Source organism: Apodemus sylvaticus, chromosome 12 (genome assembly GCF_947179515.1).
Source record: "Apodemus sylvaticus chromosome 12, mApoSyl1.1, whole genome shotgun sequence".
Classification (NCBI taxonomy): Eukaryota; Metazoa; Chordata; class Mammalia; order Rodentia; family Muridae; genus Apodemus; species Apodemus sylvaticus.
The window spans coordinates 26,022,333-26,047,278 of NC_067483.1; the positions used below are offsets into that span (position 1 = coordinate 26,022,333).

The 24,946-nt window shown below is 38.3% G+C and overlaps 1 protein-coding gene and 1 pseudogene across 3 annotated transcripts in view; one reads left to right on the forward strand and one right to left on the reverse strand.

Moving 5' to 3' along the window:
• The window catches only part of Ptpn4 (protein tyrosine phosphatase non-receptor type 4), a 159,819-nt gene extending 135,620 nt beyond the window's left edge, over positions 1–24,199 (reverse strand). For 2 of the 3 annotated variants that reach the window (XM_052200080.1, XM_052200078.1), the window contains exon 1: positions 23,620–24,199. The gene's annotated coding sequence lies outside the window, so the exon portion shown is untranslated. The remainder of the gene's footprint in view (positions 1–23,619) is intronic. The other variant, XM_052200079.1, reaches the window with a different exon arrangement.
• On the forward strand, positions 9,656–24,422 carry LOC127697769 (uncharacterized; annotated as a pseudogene).
• Positions 24,423–24,946: the final 524 nt, after the last annotated feature.

Consider the following 24,946-nt stretch of genomic DNA (forward strand, 5'->3'; position numbering starts at 1 on the left):
AAATAAACATATTAAAAGCTGCAAGGAAAAATATCAAGTTACACATAAAGGCAAACCTATAGAATTACATCTGCTTTCTCAATGGAGACTCTAAACACTAGAACAGTCTGGATGGATTGCTACAGTCTCTAAGAGACCAAAAATGCCAGCCTATACTACTATAACCAGCAAAAGTTTCAATCTACATAGATAGAAAAAAATAAGACATTCCACAATAAAACCAAATTCAAGCAATATCTATCTACAAATCTAGCCCAACAGAAGGCACTAGATGGAAAACCCCAAAACTAAAGAGGTTAACTATAGCCAAGAAAGCACAGGGAATAATCTCAGATTACAAAATTGAAAGTGTGCACAATAACAGCAATCAAAAACACTGCTCATTGATATTTGTCAACATCAATGGTCTCACCTGCCCAATAAAAAGACACAGAGTGAAGGTATGAAAAAACAGGATCCATCCTTCTTCTGGATCTAAGAAACACATCTTAAAATCAAGGAATTAAAGATAAGTATTGCCTCGGGGTAAAAGGATAGAAAAAGATATTCCAAGCATATGAACTTAAGAAACAAGGTGCTGTAGTAATTTTAATATCTAACAAAACAGATGTCAAATCAAAACTAGTAAGAGATAGTGTCTTAGGGTTTTACTGCTGTGAAGAGACACCATGATCAAAGCAAGTCTTATAAAGGAGGATATTTAATTGGGACTGGCTTACAGGTTCAGAGGTTTAGTCCAATATCATCAAGACAGGAACATGACAGCATCTAATCAGGCATGGTGCAGGAGGAGCTGAGAGTTTTCTACATCTTCATCTGAAGGCTGTTGGTCAAAGACTCGTTTCCAGGCAGCTAAGGTGAGGGTCTCAAACTCCCATCCACAGTGGCACACCTATTCCAACAAAGCCACACCTACTAGTGCTACTACCTGTGCCTAATAGTGCTAGGCATATACAAACCATCACAGATAGGAAATGACACTACATACTCAAAGAGAGGGAAAACAAAGACAAAACACATTGCAATTATTAACATCTAAGCACCAAACACAAGGTCATCTAACTTCATAAAAAAGGAAAAAAACCTACTACAGCTTAAACAGCACACACAAACGCATGCACACACGCACGCACACGCACGTGCACATATACGTGTGCATACCAAACTGGAGCAATCTCATACTAGAATAATAGCACAACTGAAAGTTCTAGGACAATAAGAAGAAATCATGACCAAAAGAGTAGAAGGCATGAAATAATCAAACTGAGGGCTCAATAAATAAAAGAGGAAAAAACAACTAAAAAACAATCTATGAAAAAAAAAAGACTTGGTACTTTAAGAAAAGTAGTAAGATTGACAAACCCTTATCCAAATTAACTAAAAGGCAGAGAGAGAAGATCTGAATTAACAAAATTAAAAGTCAAAGGTAGGGACTTAACAGAAACCAAGAAATCCTGAGAATCATAAGGATACACATTAAATTTTATTCTACCAAATTGGAAAACCTAAAAGAAATGTGTCATTTTCCCAACACATACTACTTACCACAGTTAAATCAAGGTCATATCAAGAATTTATGCAGATCTATAGCCCCTAGTGAAATAGAAGCAGTTATTACCAGTCTTCCAAACAAACAAAAAACCAAACAAACAAACAAACAGGCCAGGGCTAGATGGTTTTAGCACAGAATTCTAACCAGACTTTCAAAGAAGTGTTATCAATAATGTCAATATTTCTCAAATTATTCCAACAAATAGATACATAAAGAATATTGCCAAATTCATTCTTACTCAGCCACAGTTACCCTGATGCCCAAACCATATACAAACCCAAGAAAGAGAATTATAGATTAATTTTCCTTATAAGCATAGATGCAAAAATATTCAAAAATCTTACAACCAAATCCTAGAACACATCAAAAAGATCATCCAACATGATCATATAGATGTCATCCCAGAGATGCACAGATTGTTCAACATACATAATTCATTAAATATAATTCACCCAACAGCCTTCTGTGATCAGTGGAGCAGCTGGAAAGGAAGTCTTTCCGGCCTCCGCCATTTGCACCAGGGAGCCAGGAGACTCCACAGCCTGCAGCCATTTGCACCAGGGAGCCTGGAGACTCCACAGCCTCCAGGAGGGAGTGATCTCCCAGTAGGCTTTCACTTTTGAGTGCAGAGGTGAGATCTCTACCTTCTCTCTGGAGGGGACTCAGCTAGGAGCACCTATGGCCTAAGATCAGTGGAGCAGCTGGGACTGAAGTCTTCCCGCCCACTGCCATTTGCACCAGGGAGCCAGGAAACTCCACAATTTTCTGTGCATAGCCCATAAGGAGAGAGAGAGAGAGAGAGAGAGAGAGAGAGAGAGAGAGAGAGAGAGAGAGAGAGAGAGAGAGAGAGAGAGAGAGAGAGAGAGAGAGATCTCCCTGCAGTGCTTTCACTTTTGAGCTCAGAGGAGTAAGGACAAAGGCTTATAGGCAGCCAAAGACAAGAATACTAACTAGCACCAGATGGCAAAAGGCAAGCAAAAGAACCCTTACCAACAGAAACCAAGGCTGCATGGCAACATCAGAATCCAGTTCTCCCACCACAGCAAGTCCCAGATACCCCAACACACCAGAAAAGCAAGAGTTGGATTTAAATTCGTATCTCATGATGCTGATAGAGGGCTTCAAGAAAGACTTAAGTAACTCCCTTAAAGAAATACAGAAGATCATGGGTCAACAGATAGAAGCCCTTAAAGAAGAAACACAAAAAATTACTTAAAGAATTATAGGAAAACACAAACAATCACGTGAAGGAACTGAACAAAACCATCCAGGATCTAAAAGTGAAGTAGAAACAATAAAGAAATCACAAAGTAAGACATCTCTGGAGATAGAAAACCTTGGAAAGCAATCAGGAGTGACAGATGCAAGCATCAACAACAGAACACAAAAGACAGAAGAGAGAATCTCGGATGCTGAAGATAACATAGAAAACATTGAACAGTCAAAGAAAATGCAAGATGCAAAAAGCCTGTAACCCAAAACATCCAGGAACTCCAGGACACAATGAGATGACCAAACAAGTATTATAGGTATAGAAGAGAGCGAGGATTTACATCTTAAAGGCCCAGTAAATATCTTCAACAAAATAGTAGAAGAAAACTTCCCTAACCTAGAGAAAGAGATGCCCATGAACATACAAGAAACCTTCAGAACTCCAAACAGACTGGACCAGAACAGAAAGTCCTCCCAGTACATAATAATCAAAACACCAAATTCACTAAACAAAGAAAGAATATTAAAAGCAGTAAGGGAAAAAGGGCAAGTAACTTACAAAGGCAGAACTATCAGAATCACACCAGACTTCTCACCAGAGACGATGAAAGCTAGAAGATCCTGGGCAGACCTCATACAGACCCTAAGAGAACACAAATGCCAGCCCAGGCTACTATACCCAGAAAAACTCTCAATCATCATAGATGGAGAAACCAAGATATTCCATGATAAAACCAAATTTGTACAATATCTGTCCACAAATCCAGCCCTACAAAGGATAATTGATGGAAAATACCAACACAGGGAAGGAAACTACACCCTAGAAAAAGCAAGAAAGTAATCTTCTTCCAACAAACCCAAAAGAAGATACCCACACAAACATAAAAATAACATCAAAAATAACGAAGCAACAATCACTATTCCCTAATATCTCTTAACAACAATGGACTCAACTCCCCAATAAAAAGACATAGACTAATGAAATATTTCTCATGTAAATCTTCAGTTTTATCAGAAAATGTTTGTGATTCCCCTTTTAATTAATTTAGTAATTTCTTTTATGTCTACCATTTTATCTGCATTATTTTTCTTGATAATCAATTTTATTATGTCTTTCTATATACTTCCTCTATTTTATCAGAAATGTTTTCAATGTAAATCTTTGATTTTTATCACAAATGTTTCTAATTCCACCTTCAATTAATTTAGAAAGAGTTTTTACATCAACCATTCTTTATGTAAAATTTTCCATAAAATAGTCAATTTTAATGTTTGTCTATTTATTCCTTAAATTTTACCAGAAGTATTTTCCATGTAAATCTTCAATGTTATCTGAAAATGTTTATAATTCCACCTTCAATCAACTTAGAATTATCTTTATGCCTATCATTTTATCTATATAATTTCCATGATAATCTTTAATTTTAACATGTATATATTTCTATAATTTTATCAGAAATATTTTCCATATAAATCTTCAAGTTTATCAGAAAATGTTTATAATTCCACTTTTAATCAACTTAGGAATACTTTTATGCCTACCATTATTATAGCTATATAAAATTTTCCATGATAATCTTCAATTCCAACATGTTTTTCTACATTTTTCTACAATTTTATCAGAAATATTTTCCATGTAAATCTTCAATTCTATCATAAAATGTTTCCCATATTTCAATTAATTTAGCAATGTTTTACATGTCTACCACTTACTCCTTAATTTTCCATGAAAATTGTCAATTTTAACGTGTTTATATGAAATATTTTCCATGTGAATCTTTAATTTTATCATAGAGTTTTTACTTCCCTTTTCAATAAATAAAAAAATTAAAAAAAATATCTAATAAAAAAATAAAAGAAACACTAAAAAAAATGTAATTCACCCATAGAAATAAACTGAAAGACAAAAACAACATGATCATCTCATTAGATGTAGAAAAGAACTTTGACAAAGCTAACACTCCTTAAGAGACTTGGGATAAAAGGGACATACCTCAACACAATGAAGGCAATTTACAGCAAGCCCAAACATCAACTTAAATGGAGAAAAACTCAAAGCAATTCCATTTAAAAAAAGAAAGACAAGATTGTCCATTCTCCATACTTATTTAATATAGTACTTTCTGAAGTCTTAGCTAAAGCAATAAAGACAATTGAAGGAGATCATGGAAATACAAATTGGAAAGGATGAAATCACATATCTTTATTTGCAGCTAATGTAATAGTATACATAAAAGTGACCCTAAAAATTATACCACAAAAATAAAAACTTTTAGCAAGGAGCTGGATACAATATTTTCTCACAAAAATCAGTAGTCCTCCTACACATAAATGACAAACAGTCTAAGAAAGAAATCAGGGAAGCAACACCTTTCTCAATTGCCTCAAATAATATGAAATATATTGGAGATTACTCTAACCAAGCAAGTGAAAGACTAGTATAATAAAAACTTCAAGGCATGAAGAAAAAAACTGAAGCTGTCAGAAGATAGAATCTCTGATCTCCCATACTCATTGATCAGTAGGATTAACAAAGTAAAGATGGTCATCCTACCAAATGTCATCCTAGCAATCTTCAGATTCAATGCAATCCCCACCAAAATTCCAACACAATTCTTCATAAATCTTGAAAGGTCAATTTCCAGCTTCATATAGAAACACAACCCAGAACAACTTAAACAACCCTGAGTAACCAAAGAACTGAGGGAGGTATTACTATCCCTGATTTCAAATTGTACTACAGATCTATAGTAATAAAAACAACATGGTATTGGCACAAAAACAGAAATGTTTATCAATGGAATCAAACTGAAGACCCAGACATAATAAATCTACAAATCTACGGATGCCTCATTTTAGATTAAGAAGCCAGAAACACAGAAAGAAAGAAAGAAAGAAAGAAAGAAAGAAAGAAAGAAAGAAAGAAAGAAAGAAAGAAAGAAAGAAAGAAAGAAAGAAAGAAAGAAAGAAAGAAAGAAAGAAAGAAAGAAAGTAAAAGAAAAGAAAAGAAAAGAGAGAGAGAAAGAAAGAGAGAGAGAGAGAAAGAGAGAGAGAGGAAGAGAGAGGGAGAGAGAGAGAGAGGGGGAGAGGGAGTCGGAGGGAGGGAGGGGGGAGAGAGAGAGAGAGAGAGAGAGAGAGAGAGAGAGAGAGAGAGAGAGAGAGAGAGAGAAAGCATCTTCAACAAACAGCGTTGGTTAAACTGGATGGCTACATGTGGAAAAATGCAAATAGATTCATACTTATCTCCCTCTACAAAACTCACCTTCAAAGGGATCAAACACCTCCACATAATACCAGATACACTGAACCTGATATAAGAGTAACCTTGAACCCATTGGCACAGGAATAGACTTTCTCAACAGAACACCAGTGACTAACACAGGCACTAAGATTAAAATTAATACAAAGGATCTAATTGAACTGAGCAGCTTCTGCATAGCAAAGTACATCATCATTTGGACAACGCAGAAGCCTACAGAATGAGAAACCACACATCTGATAGTAAGCTAATACCCAACATATATAACAACTCAAAAAACTAGATAGAGAAAACAACCCAATTTACAAATCTAAACAGAGAATCCTCAAAAGAGAAAACTCAAGTGATGGAGAAACACAGAAATGTTTAGCAACCTTAGCCATCAGGGAAATGCATATAAAAACTACTTTGAGATTTCATCTTACATCTGTCAGAATGGCTAAGGTCAACAAAACAAATGTCAATTCATGCTGCAAGGATATGAAGAGAACACAAACTTGTACAGCCACTATGGAAATCAGTGTGGCTTTCCTCAGGAAGATGGAAATCATTCTACCCCAAGATCCAGCTACACCACTCTTGGGCATATACCCAAAGGATGCTTTATCCTACCATGAGAGACTTCAGCTCAACCATGCTTACTGATGCTTATTCATAACAGACAAAAATTGGAAACAACCTAGATGTCCCTCAACAGAAGAATGGATAAAGAACATGTGGTACATTTACACACTGAAATATTACTCAGATTTTAAAAATAAACATGAAATTTGCAGGTAAATAAATGGAACTAGAAAACATCACCCTGAGTGAGGTATCCCAGAGTGAAAAAGATAAATATGATATGCATTTGGTTATCTATGGATATTAGGTGTTAAGTCAATGATAACTAAGCTACAATCCATAGAACTACAGAGGTTATGTAGAGTAATGGACAAGGGAATGCACATAGGAAAGGGAACTAGAATAGATGGTTATGGATGGAGGTGTGGGAATGGGAGGTCAAGTGGGGAAGGTCAGGGTAAGAAAGAAGGAGCCTTGGAGGGCACCCAGGCAGAAAAGGCTAAGTGCCACTGAGGGGTAGAATGGGAACCTAATACAGTACAAGTTTCCAAATATTTACATGAAGGTAATCTAAATGAAATCACCAAGAATCCCCGGGGAAGACAGAGCCCCAGTTGGCTATCTCTTGTCACCAAATGAAGCTTCTAGAACCAGGGTTGGGTTATATCTAGCTGAGTTATTAGCCAAAGGAATCCATCCCATGAGAACCCCCAAAAAACCCAGGATGTTGCCAAGACTCCACAAACTGATGGCAAGACCCCATTGCTGAAGCCACCTCACAACTCATTAAACACAGAGAAAGCTAGTTGATGCCTACGTAGAGCCTTCACTCCCTACATTTTCTGATCTTTGGTACAAAGAGGTACTCCATATAAAGAAACAAAAACACCAAGTCAGACACAAACCCTTTGATCTACGAAGCTGCCCTGATGGAAAGATATGCCAGGCACAAAGCTTGTGGAAGTAACCAACCAATCTCTGATTTGACTTAAGGCCTGCTACACAACCTGACCTGACACTGCTTGGGTGACTAAAGTCCAGAGACTAGATAGCAAAAGGAGCTAGGATAAAACCAAATACTATTATTCAAAAATAAGTAACCAAAAAGCCCAAAACAAAACAAAAAACAGCAATAAAATGATTCCTGATGACATTCTGCTATACTCAGAGATCATTGCCTTGCTCAGTCAACTTTAGAAAAGCTTCCTCTTGCAGCAGATGGAAACAGAGACTCACAGCTAGACGATGGCAGAGAGTGAGAGGCACTGGAACACTCAGCCCTAAATTGGTTACCTCTATCAAATCCCTCCCCAAGGCTCAGGGAGCGCACAGAAGAAGAAACGAAGAGTTTAAGAGCCAAAGGGAATGGAGGACACCAAGAAATTAAGGTCCTCTAAATTAACATGAGCAATGACTCATATGAACTCACAGAGACTAAGGCAGCATGCCCAGGACCTGCACAGATCTGCCACATATATGTTATGGCTTCCAGTTTAGTTTTCTTTATAGGATTCCTGAATATTCAAACAAGTAGCTCTCTGATTCTTGCATCTTCTTTTGAGCTCTTTTACTTATGTTAGTTTGTCCTAACTCAGATGTGTTAGTTTTTGTCTTATTTTATTTATTATATCCAGTAGAAGCCAGTTTGTTTTCTAGTAAGATACAGACAACAAGTGACTCCAGATAGAAAAGTTGGGAGGAATTGGGAGGGGTGGAGAGAGGGTAAACTGTAATCAGGATATATTATGTAAGGAAATCTATTTTCAATAAAAGGGAGTAAAATGTCAGAGAAGGGGGGCAGCAAGCCAGCAACTGTGAAAGCTATAGAAACATTCTTACAACAACTAGATCAGAAAGGAAAGATCATGACACATCCTCAAAGTCCCAATTTCTGAAGTAACCATTATTTAAGCATTCTAACAGATATCTAAAAAGTCCTACTAGCATAGCATGCTTATTTTATCTAAGAACCTGACTGCTACAGCCTTTTATCCAAGCACTTTTTGAAAAATTACCAACAGTAATTATTCAATATCCTAACAGCTAAAAGTATCAGTAACTATTAGAGTAGAAGATGACTAAAACAAAAACAGTAACAACTGGAGAAGGAGCTATCCATAAGACTGAAAAGCTCACTGCATACTCCAGGAAATCCAGGATGCCAGAAGGTACAGAACTATGTTACTAACCTATGTGCCTAACTAGGACAGGGATCAAAGTCATTGATTAATACAAGAAAGTGAGAGGAAGAAGTCAAAGAAATTTACAGATACTATGAGCTAATAAAGTAAAGCCTAACATCCTACACACAAAAAGGACAAATTTATCAGAGGATACAAACTAAACTCAATAAAATTACTTGTTACTTCATAACTGTAATTTTGCTGCTGTTATAAATCATAGTGTAAGTACCTGATATGCAGGATATATGATATGCAACTCCCAAAGGGATCAAGCCCATTGGTTGGGAATCACTGACTTACATGAAGTAAATAGTACAAAGAGAACCAAAAAAAGGAAGCTGAATGGTGGTGGCAGAGACCTCTTTAATCCCAGCACTTGGCAGGAAGAGGCAAAGGCAGAAGCAGGTAATTTCTGTGAGTTTAAGGCCAGCCTACTTTACAAATCGAGTTCCAGGAGAGCTGGGCGTACATTACACAGAGAAACCTTGTCTCAAAAAAAACAAACAAAACCACACAAATAAACAAAAAACCCACAAAACAAAAATCATTTATTATCTAATCTTTTATTCTAAATAAACGTTTGATTGGAGTTCCACTCTTTAAAAAATAAAACATATTTCCAAATTAAACAAATTTCAAAAGGAAATAGCAAGCTAGCAAAATTTCAAAAGGAAAATAAAAATACAAAGCCACCCAGTTAATTTGGGGAGAGAGAATTCTAAATTTACTTATGCCAGTAAAATAATAATAACTGTTGTTGTTGTTGTTATTATTATTATTATTATAAAGGGATTATTATTATTATTATTATTATTATTATTATTATTGGAGGCTTACCAGGCATCCTCTTTGTAGTGACAGAGTCTTTAAACCCTGTGTGGCAATCTCTGACGCACCACCATGATGCCCAGGAAAGATACAGCAACCTTGAAGTCCAACTACTTCCTTAAGATCATCCAACTTTTGGATGATTAACCAAAATGTTTCACTGTGGGTGCAAACAATGTGGGCTCCAAGAAGATGCAATAGATCCACAGGGAAGGCTGTGGTGCTAAAGAGTAAGAACACCATGATGTGCAAGGCCATGAAGGGGCATCTGGTAAATAACCAAGCTCTGAAGAAACTGCTGCTTTATATCTGGGGCAATGTGGACTTTGAGGACCTTATCAAGATTAGGGACATGCTGCTGGCCAATAAAGTGCCAGCTGCTAATGCAATCGCCCCATGTGAAGTAACTGTGCCAGCCCAGCACACTGGTTTGGGGTCTGATAACCTTTCTTCTGGGCTTTAGGCACCACCACTAAAATCTCCAGAGGTACCATTGATATTCTGGGTGATGTACAGCTAACAAAAACTGAGGACAAAGTAGGAGCCAGTGAAGCCTCACTGTGAACATAGAACATTTCTACCTGCTCCTCTGGGCTGATCATCCAACAGATGTTTGACAATGGCAGCCTTTAAAACCTGGAAGTGCTTGGCATCACAGAGCAGACTGCATTCTCACATCCTAGAAGGTGTGCAAATGTTGCCTGGTTACCTGACTCTGGCCTTAATGCCATATTCTATTGTCAATGGATACAAGTAGGTCCCAACTTTGTGGAGACTGGGTATACTTTCCCATCTATTGAAAGGTCAAGGTCTTCTTGTCCAATCCATCTGCATTTGTAGCTGCTACCCTTATGGTTGCCACCACCATCACTGCCATTGCTGCTGCTGCTGCTGCTGCTGCTGCTGCTGCCTGTCCTATCCAGGACAGAGAAATGGAAGGGGGGAGATTGGGGAATGGGCGGAAGCCAAGAAGAGTCAAAAAAATCAGAGGAGGATATGGGATTTGATCTCTTTGACTAATCCCTTCAACTAAGCAACCAACTTAGCCAGCTTCATTTGAGAAACAGAAATAAAAGCTTAGTTCTCTTTTAAAAGGGAGGGCAGAGAACTGAAAACGAAAGCAAAGCAAACAAACAAACAAAAAAACACAAAAAACACAAAATTCTACTTAGCATTAACACTAATTCCAAACACAAGCTTATGCAAGTCAAAAAAACAGAAATTTCCACAATTGATTAAATACTGTACTGTCCCTAGGGGGCAGCATGCTACTTTGAAAACTTCAGTACCTAAAGTATGAACTTGGCATGATAGATTAAGCCTCTAATCCCCACACACGGGAAGTAGAGGCAGGAGAATCAGAAATGCTAGATTATACTGAAGGACAAAACCAGCTGAAGGCCAACCTAAGCTCCATGATAGACTATATCAAATAAACATTTAAATTAATATCCAGTACTAGCCTTTAACATAAGAAGTTTCTTCTTTTAATTTTATTTTTTATGTTTCTAGATTCTTTGTTTACATTCTAAATGCTTTCCCCTTTCCTGGTTTCCCCCTCCCCATAAGTCCCATAAGTCCTCTTCCCTCCGCCCATTCCCCAATCGCCCCCCTCCCATTTCTCTGTCCTGGTACTCCCCTACAATACTAGATCAAGCCTTTCCAGGACCAGGGACCTCTCCTTCCTTCTTCTTGGGAATAATTTGATATGTTAATTGTATCTTGAGTAGTCAGTGCTTCTGGGCTAATTAATATCCACCTATCAGTGACTGCATTCCATGTGTATTCTTTTGTGATTGGGTTACCTCATTTAGGATGATATTTTCCAGTTCCAACCATTTGCCTAAAATTTTCATGAATTCAGTGTTTTTAATTGCTGAGTAGTATTTCATTGTGCAAATATACCACATTTTCTGTATCTATTCCTCCATTGAAAGACATCTGGGTTCTTTCCAGCTTCTGGCTATTATAAATAAGGCTGCTATGAACATAGTGGAGCATGTGTCCTTACTGCACGCCGGGGAATTCTCTGGGTATATGCCCAGGAGTGGTATAACAGGGTCCTCCAGAAGTGTCATGCCCAGTTTTCTGAGGAACCGCCAGACTGATTTCCAGAGTAGTTGTACCAGCTTGCAATCCCACCAGCAGTGGAGGAGTGTTCCTCTTTCTCCACAAGAAGTTTATTCTCCATATATCTACTGAGCCCTAAAACTAGACCTGAAAGATACACATAGCATGCATAACTAATTACTGTCAACCTGATCTTATAAATGGTGCATAGAGAGATATTAACTTTATTTCTAAAGATGAAAAAAAAGAGACTAAAAGAGGGGGCATACCCTGACAACTTTACATGGCTAGAAAATGCAGTATCTTTCTAGTGTTCCAGCCACTAAAGGCCGAAATCAATCTATCAGACTCCAAAGATCAATTTGTTTATTTAATCAACTAAGCAACCTGTGGTTCAAGAATATTCAAAGTATGGCATCTCCTACAGCTCATATATTAGCTAAGCAAAAGAAAGTACTTTAGACATAATTTGGAGGGGTTAGGAATAAAGCTTGCCTAGCATACAGAAGACTGGCTAATTGCTAGTATTGAAGAAAATGTCTTAATGACTTCTAAGACCTTCAGAGGCTTTACATTCTATCTGATTTTCTTGGACTACTTATTCTAAGGACACTTCTCTCAAAACTCACCTAGGATATCTCCCTCCCTCAGCCATAATGGAAAGTTCATGAATAAGAGCTCCAATCTATAGTCTATGCTTACATCATGAGACACATAAACAAGCATGCCTGGAAAGGGCCCCTCTATTCCCCAAGTATTCCCAACCCAGTAAGCATATATTATATTGTAGAAAAGTAAACAACAATCATTCCTGAGCCCTGTTACATTAGAATTCCTCACACATAAAATCTAAAAATCATTAAATGGTGATTGCTTCATGTCACTAAGTGTTGGCATTGCTTATTAGACAACAATAATAACTAGAATAATTCGTGTCTATCACTTCATTCTTCAAACAGTGATAATACACTATTTTTATCTCTTTGCAGATGCAAAGATACCCAGCTAGCAACCCACAAGCATACATGGCCAAGGGTAATTATGAATGCCACCAAACACAAACTGTAAACTTAGGCGGTGCATGGGTGCCATCTGGATGCCATCTGGATCTGTAGGTTCATGTCACCTGAGGGTTGCTAGTGAGGGATCCCCACCCACACTGTGCTACCAAGGCCTGTGCCTCACCTTGGACTTCATGGATTTCACAGTGACCTAAAGTATTGCTCCTATTAATTTTCACTAAGTTGGCAGCTGGGTTCAGTAGAGAACATCCCCTTGGCTGCAACAGTTGGTTCTCCTGAGAGCTCTTTAAAGGCAACTGTACACACAAATATGAACAACAAAAAACAAAAACAAAACTGTAAACTTACAACTTTGAGGGGGGTTTTTTGTTATTGTTTTACCTGTGTGTGTGTGTGTGTGTGTGTAACTTGTACACAGTTCTCAAGCATACAGTTTGAGATGAGAACACTGTTGAAATGCTAAAAGGTTGGGCTTTTAGCTCTTTTTAAAAGTTATAATTTAGATGCTATCAAGCCTCCAGGAAAAAGATGGAAGAATTGAAAACAGGAGGAGAACATGTATACTTCCGCAAAGTTTTTAACAAGTGAGAAGTTGATGGATTTACAACTGAGTGACAGTAACTTTCGTCGACACATCCTGTTGCAGTATCTCATTTTATTTCAGTATCTGAAGAGACAGGTCAAATTCAAAAGTTCAAATTATGTTTTAACTGATGAGCAATCACTCTGGATTGACGATACTACAAAATCAGTCTACCAACTGCTATCTGAAAATCCCCCTGATGGATAAAGATTCTCAAAGATAGTAGAGCATATATATTAAACACTGAGGAAAACTGGAACTCATGGAAAACTGAAGGTTGCCCAAGTTTTGTAAAAGAAAGAACATCAGATACCACAAGAATGGTGCGGAAGAGAGCAGCCCCAGAAGACTTCTTAGGCAAAGAGTCCAACAAGAAAATCCTGATTGGAAATGAGGAGCTAACAAGGCTCTGGAATCTGTGTCCTGGTGATATGGAAGCCTGTAAATCAGGAACAAGAGAACACATGCCAACTTTTGAGGAGTTCTTTGAAGAAGCTATTGAACAAGAAGCTCCTGAAAACATGGCTGAAAGTGAATATAAGCCCCTTCTGAAGAAATAAAAACAGGTGAGAATGAAGATGAGGAAGATAATGATGCTTTACTAAAGGAAAGTGAAAGTCCAAATGTTCGGCGAGATAAGCCTATAACAGGGAGCAGATAGAGTCATTCGCCAACAAACTTGGTGAGCAGGGGAAGATTTTGGCTCCTTCTCTGGAAATTAAAGGCTCTGATATTAGGCAGATTGAATGTGACAGTGAAGACATGAAGATGAGAGACAAGCAGCTCCTTGTTGCCTGGCAAGATCAAGGAGGAGTTCCTGCGACAACTGACAATCTGATTAGTACACTAAACAAGTCTGGATTAAGTGAGCTTGCAGAAAATCTAATGACACTGAAACAGTTAGCTTTCTTTCATTGTTTCCTTTTTTATTGAACAATGACAGGATTTTGTTACCAAGCAGCATTTGATAAAAGGTTCACTGGTTTTGGTAAACAATGAACACTTTTATAGCCAAAAAAAAAAGAACAGAGAGAGGAAAGAAGTCTGTCTCTACATACTGAAGTCATAATCTTCAAAGTAGACTTTGTGCAGAAAAAACTATAATGTAAAACATCAATATAGTATACTAGTTTCTACATGCACAAATAAGTGAATAATAATTTATATTTCTTTTCATAAAATAAATACTGTCCAAAAAGAAAAAGAGGCTACCTATAAAGAGTAGGGAAGGAGTAGTATTCAAATTTCTCCACACAGACCTTTTTATATTATTTTGAAATCTGAACCAAGTAGCCACATTACTGATTCAATAAAGGAATTAAAATTCTAAAAATAATTGAGCCAGGCATGGTGACTCATGTCTATAATCCCAGAACTTGGGTAGGGGAGAGGAGGCAAAATGATTGCAAGTGGTAAGTTAGGCTAGACTATACAGTAAATTTCAAGCCATCCTGAAATATGACATCTGTCTGAAAATAATGAATAAAATAAATTGAGAAGTTAGAGGGGTCAGATAATGTATACTGTTATTAGTAACTGTGACTTACCTGCAGCAGCTATATTATTTACATATAACTAATGATAGCTGATCTATATCACTTCTAGCTGCACAATAGATTTCAAACTTACCTAAGTAAAAACAATATAAGTTTCTTAAGAATGAATAAAATAATGAAAAGGGCCAGGCATGATTCATGCCTTTAGTTCCTGCACTCGGGAGGCAGTGGTGGGCAGATCTCTGAGCTTGAGGCCATCTTAGTCTACAGAGCAAGTTCAAGGACAGCTACAGCTACACAAAGAAGCCCTGTTTTGAAAACAAAAAACAAACATAATAGACATATTATATCCTAAATTATGTTTTTTAACAAAATTATGTTTTATAACTCTCTGTTAAAGCAAAAAGGTCTCTAAATGAGTGTAAGTCACAAAAACTTTAGCAGCATCTCAAAAGCTTTCCCTGCTGTGTGACCACCTCTACATTCCCCACATATTCTTAAAAATCCATAGAACCTGAGATAAAACCCAAAAATTTTAAATGCTTAATCCATATATCAATCAAACAGTTGTCTTTCCAAAATACAATTGGAAAATTTCCTAAAAACCAATTATCTAAGGTCCCCAATAACTTTCCAATAGTCTAAATCACAGCATTCTGGCTTTTGCTTTCACTTAGAAGCATTTGACACTTTCAAAAAACTCTCTTTACCTTTTAGCCTATAAGTGTAGACATTCTTATATTCATTCAGTCCTCTTCCCATCTAAGAACTCTTAACCTTTCAATGGTGATTAGGACCACAATGGTCACCTTCATAAGCACTGACAAACAGAATATTTCAACAATGAACTATAAACCATAAACAACTTTAAATTCACTGGCTTCCAAATCAGACTGACAAAGAAGTACTGCAGTGTAGGTGTATAAAGATGCTTAGGTAGCAACAAATCTGAATTTGAATTTTTTTCCTTGCTATTTACATTTATAGACCAAAAGGCAAATGACTTTAAAAATTTATTAATTTGTGTGATTGTAAGAATGTGTGTGTGCGCATGTGCACATTTGCATGTGTGCGCACGGGCTCATACATGGGTGGATGTACAGATGTACAGACATGAATGTAGATGCCGGAGGTCATCTTTGGGTGTTATTCTTGGGAACTGTCCACTTGTTGTATTTTTAGGCAACATCTCTAACTGGTACCTGAGGACTTCCAATTAACCTACCAACAACCTATTAGCTAGGTAAGCTCCACCTACCCAATGCTGGGATCACAAACTTAAGCAACCACAACTGGCTTTTGGTGTTTGGGGAAATGAACTAAGATCCTCGTTAGGATCCTTGTGTGTTGACAAGACTGTATCCTCAGACTGACACACCTTCCTGAATTTTACCTTTGTTCTCCTCCACAAGTAGGTTTAACATTTCTCTACAAATTTTATTATGATAAAAGAAAAAACAAATAAGTGGGAAATAACTACCCTATCTTAACAACATGACTTGAGGAAACACAGGCCTCCAAAGTGGCAGGACCTCAAAAGTGGCAGGGAAACATCTAGTCTAGGGTTAGGAAAGTAGCACATAAAGTAACTGAGCAAGTAAGTATTTACACTAAGGAACAGTGAGAACCAATTTCTCACTGATGGAAAAGACAGTCACAAACACAGAATGGCACATGGGTCAGTGGTGCTTGCCTAGCATGCCTGGGTCCTTGGGTCTAAACTCGAACACTAACAAATTTAAAACAAAATCAAATATAAATACAGACAGGGAAAAAAGGCTAGAGAGGATTCTCGTTAGACTAGAATTGTTTTATCAATTTAAACAAACACACCAAGTGCCTGTTTCTGTTTCTAAACACCTCTTCTGAATAAAAAAAAAAACTTCAGGGTTCCTTGGAAAAATAATTGCACAGCTGGAACAGAAAAATATAAGATAATCTGAGAATACATTGTATGATTAGAAGTATACCAAGGATGGAGGCATGTCCAAAAGACACAGAAGTCAACTTCAAAGGCTTCCACTACAAAATCTGGAATAAATTGAACAGAGAAATAAAAGTTCAAATCACTGTAAGTTGTATGAACCACCAAACAGGAACAGAATTCTATGAGTACTATCTGCAACAATGAGTTTACCCCACACAGGGGTAAACCTAAGTGATAATGTTTAAGATCTGATGAAAGGAACTGGTACAGTCTTGGGTGTCTCCTCACTTAAGAATAGTGAGCCTACTATATATAAAGGCCCTAGGATTGATCCTCAACACCACAAAAAAGGAAAAAAAAGAGAGAGAGAAATTAGAGATTTACCTCAGTGATAGGGCACTGACCTTGGAAGCAAAAGGCTTGGGGTTGGGTGTCCAATACGAAAACAGAAGAAAAAAAAAAACAAACAAACAAAAAAAACCCAAAATCCAAAAGGTTTTTATATTACCTGACTTCATATGTCTTCATATGATTTACATAGCAGAGACATTCAGCAAGCATGAGCTTATAGTGTTCAAGGTGAAACATCACCAGTGGTGAGCCAATAGCCAATACTGTGTCTCTTGGTGGATCACTAAGAATAGTACATCTTTCTGTGGCAAGCACTCCTGCCAACAATGTCCTCAGTGTGCATGTGAGCAGCCATTGGAACATTTAACTAACAAGTCATATTACAGAATAAAAGGGCTAGACTGTTTGAAAGTATCAAGGTCACTAAAGACTGGAAGGGTGGTTAGTGAGGAATGGTTCTGAACTGAAGAGAGGTAAAAAGGGGCCAGAGAGATCACTCAGAAAGTAAAAATGCTGCCACCAAGCCTAACAATCTCTAGAATACACGTGGTAGAAAAGAGTCAATTTCCAAAAGTTGTCTTCTAACTTATATACAACTATCTTAGCACATAGTAAACACAGAAAATAAAGGCCAAAAAAAAAAAAAATGCTTTTGAACAAAAGAATGGAGAGACATGACAAGTGCCATATATGATCCTAAATCACCTTCTAAATTTGACTACAAAAGACAAAGAAATACCATTAGGATCATGGGGAAAATGTGACTGACATTTATAAATCTGAAGTTAAGTGTCGTGTGAGCATTTATTTCATGATCAGGCAGTTTTGTGGGAGACTGTCCATGGTTTGGTAAATACAGACTAGAATATTTAGGCATTTTGTCTATAACATATTCTCAAATGGTTCAGAAAGTCTAAGCAGATTACAAATAGTGCACTTGAATCAGAAATGTGGAGCTAGAGCCAGGGGTGGTGGCACAGGCCTTTAATCCCAGCACTCTGGGAGGCAGAGGCAGGCAGATCTCTGTGAGTTTGAGGTCAGCTTCACCTACAGAGGGAGTTCCAGAACAGCCAGGGCTACACTGGGAAAACCTGTCCCAAAAGCCAAACAAAAACAAAAACAACGAAAAAAATTACCAAAAACCAACAACTACAATGTGGAACTGAGGATGAGAATGGACCAGCAAAGAGCTTAGGTAGTTTCACCAAAACATGCTATAGTGTAAGAGGGCTCAGATGAAGACATTGACTAGTCAGCAGAGAGCTTACCTAGCATACCTACATTCCAGCCTCAGCACCACATAAACCTGGCACAGTGACACATGTTGTAATGTACAGACATGAGGACTGGAAGTTCATGGTTGTCCATGGCTATACAACAAAATCAAGATTACCCTGCATCACACTGAAACCCAGTCTCTCCAAAACAAGAAATTAGATACAGCAGAAGAGAAAAAAAGATCAATTCTAATAAACAGGGGAGCCTCTGGACAACTGCAAGGATACTAAGTCTACTTTATTAAGTCAAACATAACAAATATCCCAGGCTAATCTTGTGTGTGCGTGTGTGTGTGTGTGTGTGTGTGTGTGTGTGTGTGTGTGTGTGTGTAGCTAGTTCAATGTTAACATGTGGTTAAAGAGATTTCAGAAGCTCTTTAAGAATTTTCATTAGGTGTGAAATTACTTCAAAGTGTTAATTCTCAAAAGTTCAGTGTAAACTCATGACAACCATGGTGTCAGCAAAACAGTTGGTTTATTAAATATATCCAAAAGTATTTGGCCCATCATTCCCAAAGGAGAACTGGCAAAGGATAAATCTTAGACTAACTTCATTTTTTTCCTCCTTCCCCATGTTCAAATATACTGTCACTGTTTATTTCCCCATCTCTAATTCTCTTCATACCTCACCTGCACCACTATAACAGCATTCTTGTCTCCCTGATTCCCTTACACAGCTTAGTCCTGTATTAACTCTAAAATCAGGAGCCCATACTTCTAAAACCTATACTTAAATTGTATTTGCTTATCCAAATATCTGTAACTGCTACCTATTGCTAATGCCAATTTACAGGTAGGAAAATGAAAAGGTTATTTCATATACATATTCACACATTCATACACAAAGAAAACAATGAACAAGTTAAGTACTAAGAGTAGTAGAAATAGAAAAGGGAAACTAAACTGCTATATATCTTACATGGGAAAATGGCAAGGATTTTTTTTTCCTTCCTATTGTTTCATGAGTCCACTCTCATATTCAGCAATTCTATTTTGTAAAGTTGCTAATCTTAAAAAAATAATGAGATTTTTAAAGATTCACTTTTTATTCAACATGTAGTTCAGCGGCAGAGCACTTAACAAGCATCACCTTGGCCTGTGTGAAACAATAAAAAGATAAAAGTAATGCTTTGGATCACACAATGCTTTCACCAAACAGCTGTGTATAGGAGCCTATGCAGAAAATAACACCTTACGCCTTTGTGTGCTTTATAAATTCTTCTCAAAAATAAATTCTTTATATGAGTGATGAACTCAGTGGAGAGGGAAAACTCCTTCAGAAATAATGCTTGTGAATATTAAATGCCACTGGTGTGTTCTAAGAAGTTACTGAACTTTAAAGCAAAACAGAGCCTTGGTAATCCTGTCATTTTCTCAACAGGTTAAATTGAAGCTCAAGAACTAAGTAAGTTGTGTCAACCAGTAGAAGACAGAATACCAGACCTTAGATCTTCTAGGAAGCAAGATCTTAAAGCTATGCTAACTCAGACCATGTAACAAGCAACCACATTTGGCTAGAAATTTAAAATGACTAAAACAAAATGCAACATCATCCTCAGTTTTTCACACAGACCAGTTCCACCTCAAGTGTTCCACACCTTGCACACAGCTAATGGCCACCATATCTAACTGGGTAGGGAAAAAATATTTCCCCCATATGTGTCAACTATACTTCAATAAATTTGGGAAAGAGGGCAAAGTAATTTCATCACTACAGAAAACGTAACTGGACTGCATTGCTCTAAGGAACAAGCTTTAGATGTGACAGGCATGGTTTGAATTCCACTTGGACAGGAGCAAATGGCACAAGCTTAACATATGGGTGAACTAATAAACACACCTCAAAAGTATACTTGATGGTTAAGTGAAATAACTTTTTTGTATGTATACTGTCTGGAACTCAATAGATGATAAATACTACCATTCTTCCCCCTCTGGAGCCTCTTTTCTTTCTAGTACTCCACTGAACCTCCTGTGAGAAGACAGAAATAAGTGAGCCTCCCAAATTAATGCCTTCCTCTTAAGATAAGCATACAGTTCTTACCAATTTCTTCAAATATTCATACCTTTCTTCCTCTGTTTCTACCAGGGAATAATGAAATAAAAGATAACTGTGAATATAATAAACATCCCTTATATTTTATGAATACACTAAATTCTTATAGGATATAAAATAAATTGTACAGTTTCTAGACAACTGCTCTTCTATGCTGGTAAAGAATATTCTATATTACTTCTTTGTTATGTTCCTTCTCACTATCACTTTGAAAATTACATGAAAACATACCAATGTCTCTCTACAACACTTTATTGGCCTCCTCCCCTCAAAAAAATCCAATTTCCAGAAATTAATCTTTAAGATTTCTACTGAGCCAGTAAATTTAACATCTCTGAACTGTATCATTTAAAAACTTTGTTACATGCAAAAATCCAGAAAAATAACAAAACTCACCTCAGTTTATAAGCCAGTAAATTGCTATCAAGCAAATTTCACTGATGAGTAACAATTTCTATTTAGCTACATTAAGTCACATCGACTTGCATTCCTAAAAAAAATTCACCAATTTTGCATTCCCAATATGAAGAATTCAAACAGACCTTTAACCTATTTGCCCTTAAACATCTACCAAACAAGAGTAGACTCCTACATGGTTTTTAAGGTTTCTTGCTTTTAAACAACCAAACGCTCAGAAGAGAAAAGAAGTACTCTCAATAAGCATCTCCTTTAAATTATCTGATTCATATTTTGTTCCTTAAAGATAATTTACTCAAAAATCTAACTACTGGCCTCCCCTCCATAGTTGAGGAAAGGCCATAGATACTAAATAAATAACAATCCATACTTTATATTATTCTATACCTCTATTTGCAATACATAAAATTAAAACATTTCAGGTCCCAGCACTCTGGGAGGCAGAGGCAGGCGGATTTCTGAGTTCCAGGCCAGCCTGGTCTACAGAGTGAGTTCCAGGACAGCCAGGGCTACACAGAGAAACTCTGTCTCAAAAAAAACAAAAAAACAAAAAAACAAAAAAAAAATCCAAAACAACAACAACAGCAACAACAAATTCAAGTATACAAACCAGAGTACTTAAAAAAATCAATAGAGTTCACATAAGTTTTCTTAAAAACTGAAAAAAAGTTTCTATTGGTATCACACATAAATTTATTACTGTCTCACTTCAAATATTAAAAAAGGTGGCACCTATGTCTAAACTGATAAATCTAATTTATAAGATTCTGTAATTTTATTAAAGTTCTTTTAAAAATAATATCCACAACTGGTCACACTATAACAGTTCAAGTGAATTTTCCTGAGGCTGCATTCTAAGTACATCCGACCCAGAAAGTATTTTTAGCAAATGTGTTCAATAGATGCTGGTGTTATGCCTAGCTTAAATTAGAAATTAGTGTCATAAATTTAAAGCAACAATGTTACTAGGGACATTTTAAAGCTACTCAATTAGGACAAGGTGGGGGAGGAGAGAAGACTTGACACAATTTACCACCACCTAGAAGCCATTAGTAACCCGAGATGAGAACTTTATATATTCACTCATCTGTTACTACTTTTGAGGAATCTCTGATTTTCTACTTCAACAATCTGTAACCAACTCAGTATTAAGAAAAACTATTAAAACAGTGATGATTCCTTGTGTTTAAAACAATCTTTTTATCAAATGTTTAAAGATCAGATACATACAGAATACTGTCATGTACACACACATATCTATGTTGATCTTATAAATCAAGATCACATCCATGCACATGTGCTATTACAAAATGTGAACAAAGATAAGAATGCCATAAAAATGTGAAGAGACACAAAAATAGCATCTGTGGTAACTGGAGCAGAAATGTATTCTGACAAAAAAAAGGTGGCATGACTGATCGTATGAGTGAATAAAATGATTCTAGACAGCTCCTAAGCTTCTCCTTGTAAACCAACTTTTTCTTTAAAAGAATATAGAATTTGTAATCCTCAAATTCGAGATTTAAATAATATATCTATCTAGGTATAGTCTATTAGGTACTCTGAATAGTTGTTTATGGTCATCCCTCCCCTTTTGGAAAACAAGTTTTCCCCTCTGACACACTTATGTTCACAAGCCCAGGCTTTTCAAAAGGCTTCGGTATTTGCCCTTCCAGTCTTCTAGTCTGTCTTTACAAGTCAGATAGATACATTAGCTTTTTCTGTTTGTTTGTTTTTCCACCACAGCCATCTTTTAAATGTGACCAATAAACTGTGTTATTTCATCTGGACCCAAGATCTGGTCACACATTCAATATTTCTTGAATTGCTCACTCCAAAAGTAGGTATGGCTAGTCCTCCTGGAACAACCCTCTACCTAGTCCTTGTACACACTGATGTCACTCTGTGATGCAAAGCCAAACATAAAGTCTCTGACCTAAGTTTCAGGGAAACATTCATATGTATTATCAGTGAAACTGTAAATTGTTCCGTTATTGAAGAAACCCCAGCAAATGCATCCATACGTGCATTTAACTACTTCCTCCCCTAACCCCCTCAAATTTTAGCTTCTCTTCAATCTCTGAATTGAACTGATTTTCAGAAATCGTTCTGGGACAATTCAGGTGTCTACGCTTTGGTAAGAACAGTTCCTGTCCATAAAGGACAATCATACACTCCATTTTTCCCTGTAAGTAACTATAAAACAAACATTGACACAGAAACAAAAATGTAAAGCCACAAATCACTGCGCTTACATTTTACAAACACCGATCTATTCTTTACTACTGACTCACAATGAATCTAAACATCATGAAGGTAGGGACGATTCCAAAGCATCACGAAAAATCTAAGTGGAGGATTCAGATCTATCCTACATCTCAACTTTTTGGGCCCAACTACAGATTCCTAAAAGCAAGTAGAATACTAGCAAGTCAAAGAGACTTTCAAGTTCAAGGAAGCGTGTGTTCCTACCGTGTGCGAAATAAATAAATAAATAAAGATGCTTACATGAGTCAATTAACCTAACACTAATAGTTAGAAAAAAAGAATCCCACAAATGAAACCCTGAAGGTTCTCCAGCCTTACCTTGAGTTTAGGAGCATTCTATCTCCGTATCTATTCCATTCCTTCTCCCTTGCACTCATCCCTAGCAGATTTCAACTACAAACCCCAGGAAGATTCGAATGCCCGGACCCACTAAGAAAAGGGAAGTCGATCGGTAGTCTGGCCACCCGGCCCGGCGAGCTTCAGGTGCGCGCCCACGACCTGCAAAGGGGGACCAAGCAGGCCGGGCGAAGAACCTCCCCGAGCGCCTCTCTTACCTTCGTTAGCACAGCCGCGTCCTCTCGGCTGGAGAAAGAAAAAAAAAATCCAAATACAAAAAATCCAGGAGGCCCCGGCTCGCGGCCGCGGGGAAGAGGCGCGTGGTCCGCGTCGGGCTGCTCGCCCTCAGCGCCCCGCGAACAGCCGCCGCCACAGCGGCCGCGCCACGGCCGCGGGCCGCCCGCACCCCGTCATCCTGCGGGGCTGCGGCGGGGCCGGCGTGCGCGGGGAGGCGCGCGCTCGCTCGCTCGCACCTCGCGGCGAGATGAGCTAATCCCTTCACACGCGCCCCGAAAAGTGCCGCGGTACCCGCGACCCGAAGTCAAGTCTCCTTCAAGTCCGGAGCCCCGATTTCTGACAGGTTCCGGGAGTCTTAAAAGAACAATGTCGCGTCCGCAGAGCAGGGAAGCGCGCGCGGGCGTGAGGCGGCGGGTGACTCCGGGGAGACGGCTCTGTGTGAGAGTGCAAAGGAGAACCTCGGTCACCCTCCTCCTCCTTCTCCTCCTCCTCTCCTTCCTCCTCCTCCCTCGCCTCCACCGCCTCCTCCGTCTCCTCCTCCTCTCTCAAGCACTCCCCGTCTCCGAGGCCGCAGCATAGCAACCGAACATGGCGGCTGCGCAGCCCCCGGCCAGTCAGAGTCCGGGAACGGCGGCCTCGGCAACAGGAGGCGGTCTCGCGAGAGGTGAAGCCACGCCCCTGCTCCGCCTCCTCCTCCCTCCCTCCCTCCTCCTACCCAATCTCAAAGCGCGGGCGCCGGCCTCGAAGCCCTGGCACTCACAGGTGCGAGAGAGGCGGGATTTAGCGCGTTGGGAGGGGAGGGCGTGGCTCTGTGTCCCCACCCCGTCGCCAGGCAGAGATTGGTTCCTTTACTGTCAGTCCGGCCCCTCCTCCCTCTTCTGAGGTGTACCTACTGACTCCAGGGACACAAAAGAGGGGCAATAGCACCGAGTGGGGAAACTCCACCTCCTGGCATCGGGTTGTCCCAACTAAGTGCTAATAGAGGGTATAGGCTTTGAATTGCAGTTTTCAATCAGTTTCCCTAAATATAGGCCCTCGGAAACAAAGCCTGAGCAAAAGACATTTCACGGCTAAAACAAAGGGTAGGTGCTTTCTCTGTGCAAGGAACACTGCTTTTTAAAATCAAAGTCGTTCGATCATTGGAAGAATGAGGGTTGGTATTATCATGCCATGGCGTTGAGGAGGGTATACACTTAATATTTTCTGGGTAATACAAACTTGTTGATAAAACATTGCTATAGAATGGGTGACCTCAGCTGGGTCAAATGAGGGAAGGGTAGGTTGGGAGGACCCTTACCTTTCCTCTTT